Genomic DNA, 8126 nt, shown 5'->3' on the forward strand with positions numbered 1-8126 from the left:
AGTCTTCATGCTGTTCCATTGTGAAGATGTACCATGATTTTTTTTCCCCTCCATTGCCAATTTATAGTCATTTTTATTAGTTCCAGTCTTTGGTTATTGTAAATAATGCTGCAGTGAATAGCTTTGTGTACATTTTTTTTTTTTTTTCTGGTCTTTGCTAGTATGTTTTTGGGATAGATCCCTGGAAGAAGAATTCTGTGTCAAAAGATAAAGGCCTATGTAATTTTGCTAAATATTGACAATCTCCCAACCATTGTGTTTGTGTATGCCACTTTGTATTCACAAGACTTTTTGAGGGTTTGTATATCCTGGTTCAATTTAAAGATTCGCCTGTCAGGCAGATATGGAATGGCATCTTGGTATACTTTTAAGATCAATTTCTCTTATTAAAAGAAACATTGAATATATTTTCATGTGGTCAAGATTCATTTGCATGCATTTTGCATGTATTTGCATGTATCATATGAAATGACTGATTATTTCATATTTGTAACTCATTTTGGTGCATGATTTTGGGCAGTTTTTTTCTAATTTTTGAATTTCTTTATATACTGGAAACATTTGTCTTTAATTAGCTTACAAGTACATCTTCCCAGTTTGTATTTGGAATCTTTACCATAGAAGTTGTTAGTGTAATCACATGTATATCTTTTCTTTTGTTGCCCCTTGATTTTCAGTAATTCTTAGGAAATTTTTCCCTTTTCTAGATTATTGGGAAATTCACCTATGCTTTGTTCTTAGTACTTAATTTTAGTTTTTCCAAATATTTGATCCATTTGAAATTTTTTCTGGTTTGAAATCTAAGGAATAAATCTGATTTTATCTTGCTCCATGTAACTATCCAATTATCCTAACAGGACCTGTTTAGACTCTCTATCCCCAAGGTTCTACCCAAAATGATTTCAAGATGCCATATTTCTAGTTTACTGTACTAAATTCTATATTCAATTAGACTTATTTTCTACCTGTTTTTAAAAGATGAGGAAATTTCTCCCAAAGCCTCGTCTAATATATTTCCTCACTTTTCTTTTTGGCTAAAGCTGGGCTACATGTTTTCCTCTTTTGGTACCAGGGATTGAACTCAGGGACACTCGACCACTGAGCCACATCCCCAGCCCTATTTTGTATTTTATTTAGAGATAGGGTCTCCTTGAGTTGCTTAGTGCCTTGCTGAGGCTGGCTTTGAATTCGCGATGATTACAGGTGTGAGCCACCGCACCTGACTCCTTACATGTTTTCCTTAAATCAATCCTTAGCAAAGGGAATCTATTTCTACGTTTGGCTTCATGGAGCTGATGACTTTCTGGGATAGGCAGATCGCCTGGACTAAATCTGCAGTTAATAGAGAAGTGAAGGAAGGGAGGAATTGGGGTAGATTTCAAGTACCAACAATTCATTCATCTTTCTGTAATGTAAACTTCTCAGGTCAAATTTCTATTGCATCTTTGTGTCAATAGACACAAGCACAGTGCCTAGCTGTGTTACAGGTGCAGAAATGCTCAAGAGCACTGAGTTAGATAGTATTAATTGTGATTTTTAAAATAATTCTTTTTTACTTTTACTGTTTATTGAAAGTAGAACTGAAATAACATTAAAATATATCAGTGACTAGATTCATGAGGCATGAAAAAGTAGGGTACCTATTTTAGTATTTGTTTTTAAGGTCTGTTTTGAATTTTGAACACTTTATATAGAGTACCTTTATTTTCAGAACATAAATATATTTTTAACTGTTCTTTCCCTCTGAGATGAGGTAGATGAAAAGCAGAAGATTGTACATTTCCTTAAAGGCAAAATCAGTGTGTTCTCTGTCACCCTAATGCCACCTCTCTGTACCCAAAATACTGTGAGCATTCTCTTAGTATTTCTCAAATGAATGAATTAATGATATCTCCATTTTACAGCCAGTCATGGAAACTTAGAACTGATTGGCTTTTTAATGTCATTCAACTGGGAAAAAAAAGTCTGAAACTTTTGCCCACACAGAAATCCATTGCCTTCCCAAGTGATTATACCCTTTTATATTCTCAGAGCTGTACTTTTATAGTCCACAAACACAGTCTCTTACTTTTAATAAACCAAGCTTTGGTGGAAAATAATAACCAATGCTTTGAAAAGAGGACTATTTCTTAACCAAGACTGAAAATGCACATATTGTATGTAAAAGAATAAGTTGATGCTTAACACGTGACTAATACAGAAAAGGAGCGAAATGTAATTTTAGAATTACTCACCACATTGGTCTCCATCTTAACTTCCAATAATGTAAGCACTTAAGGTCTTCAACTTTTCAACCATCCTAGCAAACTTCAGCTTTTATTCAATACTTAAATGTCAACACCTAATTTCTCAAGATGAGTTTACAGTTCGGGGGAGGTGATTGCAGAGTGCACTTTGCTCATCTCAGACTTGGCAAAAGATAAAGAAAATTTGTGAAGTTCTGAAAGCCTGTATCTGTTAATAAACTTCTCCAATAAAAATGTGATTAAAATGTTTTGTAAGGTTAAGGTTTTTGACTTTGGCGTTTTGAAATTCCGAAGCTTAACACATCGTCAGTGTGGCATGTCATGCTTGGCATTGTCAGCAATTCTTGTACACAGATAAAGTGTAAACACATTGAAAATGACAGGTTTAAAAGGATCCCAATAGTAGAAGAACTTGTGGTAAGATGGCATGGGTAAAACATTTCCAATAAAAGCATTACTGTCAAGTACTCACTGGATCTGCTTGGTTGTCTCAGTGTTGGGCATCTCCAACTGTGATGCAGCTGACCAGTTCCTAGCCTTTCCTAGGTGTGAAATTTACTCTAGTGAGCTATAACATTCTATTTTACCTTAATGTGTCTGTGGAAGGAACCACTCAAGGAAGATAATGGATTAGCAAGGGGGGGTATCTTTGGAGGAGAGGAATGCAAAGATTCATGTATGATTTTGTCAGAATCAAACCAGCTACTATGCATAAAAATAAAAAAGATAAAATCAGAATGTTCTAAATTGCTCACAAAAACTTAAAATCTGTCTGCAATATGACCAGGGGTGCGAGGAGGTTTTCTTTATTGAGATAAGAGTTTCACTGAAATAATCAACACATATGAAATTAAACTAGAATAATAGTAGCAACTGTGCAACTGAAATGAACTACAGAAAAGATGGTTTTAGTCCAAATTAAATTAACAAAAGCACATAGTATGGCAATGTTTAAAGGGCACCTTCTTGTTATGATTGTACAATCAAACACACACATTCAGTTAAGCATCCTGTTGACTCTAAGACTGTCTATTTTGAAAGGTTTACCAAGTTGGCATTTTCCTTAAACAGTATAATTTTATAGTAGAACTGCCTACCTGTTCTGCAGTTTTTAAGAAAAAAAAATATGCTAATCAAACTAGTCATCCTGCATTGCATGATTGATAAATTCATTTTGGTGCATCCCTTGCATCCTTTATGCCTTAGAAAGCTTAGCTGTGATGGATTAGGTTTAATTCCTACAAGCTCGTGTTGTTTTTCTGTTATGTTAAGTCAAAGCAAAAGATAAAAGATTTTTCTTTTGGCAATAACTCATGGCCTCTACCCAGCTTTGTCAGGCAGTCAATTGGAAACTCTTGTGCCTCTGGAGTCTGTAAGAACTCTTTTACCTGTATGGCATGGACACACATGAAGGTTTGCCTGGCACCAGTTGCATTACGGTCTTTTTTCTTTTTCTTTTCTTTTTTTTTTTTTTTTGGTACCAGGGGGATTGAGCCCAGGAGTTCTTAACCACTGACCACATCCTCAGCCCTTCTAAATGTTTTTAAATTTTAAGATAGGGTCTTGCTAAGTTGCTGAGGCTGGCTTTGAACTTGTGATCCTTCTGCCTCAGCTTCCCAAGCCACTGGTGTTATAGGACTGCACCATTGTGCCTGGCTGCATTATGGTCTTCTTATCCTTGAGAGAAGGATCTTAGAAGCAAGAAGGGAGAAATAGTGTGCCCACTTGCTTTAGAAATGGAAGGAAAGAGAAATCAAAGGAAAGAGTTATTGGAGAACCATCTACTACTTGGACTTATTTTTAAGAGGAATTTTTAATTGATAGATTATGATTATACATAATAGTGGCATTCATTATGCCTGTTTGTACATTTACATAACATAATTTGGCCAACCTCATTACCCAGTACCTTTCCTTTTCTTCCTTTTCTCCCTTCCCTGATCTACTTGCTCTACTCTTCAGAGCTCCCTTCTATTAGTATCATTATATCATGGTAATATATCAATAAAATAATAATATGTATAAGTGGGATTCATTGTGGTATATTTGTACATGGACAGAGCATAATTTGGTAGATTTTATTCCCCATTATATTCTTGCTGATTCTTCTCTTCTTACTCTATTTGTTCAACTTCTTATTCTTACAAAAATAAGAGACACCCTTATGTTTATTCCTTTTAGCCTCTGACCCCCACCTTACCCACCTAGCTTCTGCATATAAGAGAAAACCTTTGACCCTTGACTTTCTAAGTCTAAAATGATTTTTTAAACTTTAAAAAAAATTGTTCTAATTAGTTATACATGACATCAGAATGCATTTTGACTCATTGTACACAAATGGAACACAATTTTGTTTCTTTGCTTGTACACAATCCAGAGTCATAATATTCATGGAATCATACATGTATGTAGGGTAATAATGTCCATCTCATTCCATTGTTTTCTCCTGCATACCCAGTCCCCTCTCCTCACCTCCCCTCTACCCAATCCAAAGTTCCTCCATTCTTCCATTGCACCCCCCCCCATTATGGATCAGCATCCACTTATCAGAGAAGACATTTGGCCCTTCTTTTGGGGGAATTGGCTTACTTCACTTAGTATGATATTTTCCAACTCTATCCACTTACCAGCAAATGCTGTAATTTTATTTCTGTAAGGCTGAGTACAATTGAAGGGCATCTAAGGTGGTTCCACAGTTTAGCTGTTGTGAATTGAGCTGCTATAAATGATGTGGTTGCATCACTATATTATGCTGATTTTAAGTCTTTTGGGTGTAGACTGAGGAGTGAGATAGCCAGGTCAAATGGTGGTTCCATTCCAGGTTTTCTAAGGAATCTCCATACTGCTTTCCAGAGTGGTTGCACCAATTTGCAGTCCCACCAGCAAGGAATGAGTATACCTTTTCCCCCACATCCTCGCTAATGCTTATTGTTACTTTTATTCTTGATAATTGCCATTTGGACTGGAGTGAGATGAAATCTTAGAGTAGTTTTTATTTGCATTTCTCTTAATTGCTAGAGATGTTGAACATTTTTTCATATATTTGTTGATTGATTCTATATCTTCTGTGAAGTGTCTGCTCAGAAATAAGTAGTAAAAACATAATTTTGTTGCAATGCATAAATATGATTATATAGCTCACATATGTATTCATATAATTAAATAAATGTGCATATATTTCTGCTTGTATACTTTGTTTTAGACTTGTAGATCCTTTGGATGATCACTTATAGCTGTGAACTACCTTGGTCATTTTACCCCTGCATAGCAGATAAAAGTTGTCATTGTATATTTATGTCAAAAGTGTGATAATAGTTGGGAAGTTCTGATCTAGGATAGTACTTGTATATTCTTGAAAATGCTTTTATATTAATAGATTCACACACATGCGTATGTATATGTATTTATATATACATATCAGGTGAAACATTTTACTAATTGTTTTATAGAAAAGAAATCTTTCTTCTCAATAATCCTTTGTGGAAATTCCTTCAAGCACACTTAACAACTTTTATTCATTATTTTGAGTGATGGTAACGTAATTTCACAACATTCTCTGTCTTGTGGGTGTGTCATTTGTGTCCAGGCATTGTGATCTTTTGTTTTGTCTTCTTACAATAATGTTTATATAATTTGTTTTAATGGGATAGGTTGTTAGGAATGGGAATACTGAATTTAAGAAAATGTACTATTGTTAATCTTAATAGATTTTGACAGATTCTGTTCCAAATATCCTTAATAGTCACATTTTAATCTGCCATGCATCAGAATCCCCATTTCTCTAAATCCCCACCACAGATAAGTATTTCCATTTTATTTTCATTTTATTAGCATAGTCAGTGTAAAGACAGCTCCTTGTTTTGTTCTCTTAAGATTTCCTGATTTCTGCTGAGTTGGAGCATCTTTTTCTTCCTTTGGGCTTTTATAATTGCACTTCTTTAAAATGCCTCCTCCTTTCTCTACACATTTTTATTTTTTTATCCCTTACTTATCTATAAGATTGCTGTAACTTTCATAGGTATTAGCTTTGTCATTCCCATTGCAATTTTTTTTCTAAATGAAGTATTTTGTTGTTGAATATGTACATATATGTGTGGATAGTCCTTGCAGATTGGTTCAGATGGGCAGACACAGGGTGTGTAGGTAATAGTCATTACAAAACTACCAAGAGTTGTGCATCTAGAAACACTACCACATCACCACATTCCTGTTCATCAAAACTATTTGTTGAAAGAAAGAGATTTCAGTGACTCAAAACAACAACAACACAAAAAACTCTTGGTGTAAATTCTTGAAGTGACATGGGGAGAAAGGATCTTCTCAAGTCCTTTTAAATATTTTTAAAAGAGTTAGTCCTTGTCTCCTAGGGGCAAATACTGATGATGTGCATTTGTTGAAAGATACTGATTTTATTTTCATGACAATTTTTTTTTTTGTAAGGAAAGGTATGCAAGCTTGATGAAGCCTGTCATTGTTTTAAACAGGAGATAGGGCATTGGGGAAGGGACCTCTCCTTAGGACCCTCAGCTCTAACAAGGGTCTGCTACCTTCAGCATTTCACCTGAAGCTCCTTCCTGTGAGGGGAAACTGGGCCATATTGCTAGGGAGAAAACTAGAAGACCAGAAGGAGAATTCAAGACCATGAAGGTAAAGTCCCCAGTCTTGGGCATTCGCAGTAGCCCAAGGACTGACCTAGAGTTAACTTGTTGCTAGTTAACATATTATTAGCCTTGCAGTTTGCTGCCCCTCTGTACATTTTCCTGGGGAAAGAGAAACTTAGGCATGGGTAGCAGAAAAAAAATGGTGTCAAATTCAGCTATCAATCAAGTGCCAATCAACTGCATTTCCTCCATGGGGCTAATAGGAAGAAATATCACAGCCCATAAAAAGTAGTTCCACTGGGTAGACTGGGCCTTGAGATACTTCGCAGCTCAGCCATCTGTTCTCCCACTGTGGTTTCTTTGGATTTTAATACACCTCTGCCTTGCTGTCTCATGACTTGCTCAATTATTTTCTCAAGATGCAAGAAACTGAACCCAGGACCCCTTGGGGATCACAGCCCTTGCACCAGTAACAATTTACAGAGTACTTGAACATTTCAGTTGTTCTCTGAATCTCACTTTTAAAAAAGTGAGTGTCTTTACTGTTTGAGGATCATCATTTTTTTAAAAAACTTTGTCTTTTGAAAGAATTCTAGAATCATAGGAGTAGCAAAGACTGTACAGGAAGGTCCCATGCACACTACACAGGACCTCACTTATGCTAGCGTCTCACAGAAGTGTAACAACTATATTTCAGCTTAAAACTGGCAAGACATTTGTATACTCCACAGAGCCTGTTTGCATTTCTCTAATTTTACCAACGCTTCTGTGTGTGAGTGTGTGTGATTCTATTGATTTTTTAATTCTAATTTAAAAAAAATAAGTTCTGTTTCCCTCTATTTTTAAGCTCCACATTCATAAATGAGAATAAAGAAACTGAAGTCATAGAAATAGTGTGACATTTGAATGGTTTTCTAACTGATGCTGTGGAATGTCCTTCTATATGTAACCTTAAAAAAATAAATCCACAAAGGCCCCACAGGTGGGTATGGCTTTACATAGACCTGGATGAACATGGAGAGTACATCAAGTGCCCTCTTGCCATCCCACAGATTTTCTGATTCGTGGCCTTCTGATAAGAAGCCAAGTTTAACATTTTGACCTGGAGCTGGAAGGGAACCTCTCTTATTTAAGATCACATCAACAAATAATGTTTGTGGGAAGTTATGTTCTCTTGACTACAGTGACACCTGCTGAAATTGCTGGGATGGTAATTTTATGGCAGCTTTTTTTTAATATTTATTTTTTAGGTGTAGATGGACACAACACAATGTCATTA

This window comes from Callospermophilus lateralis, chromosome 17, assembly GCF_048772815.1.
Source record: "Callospermophilus lateralis isolate mCalLat2 chromosome 17, mCalLat2.hap1, whole genome shotgun sequence".
NCBI lineage: Eukaryota > Metazoa > Chordata > Mammalia > Rodentia > Sciuridae > Callospermophilus > Callospermophilus lateralis.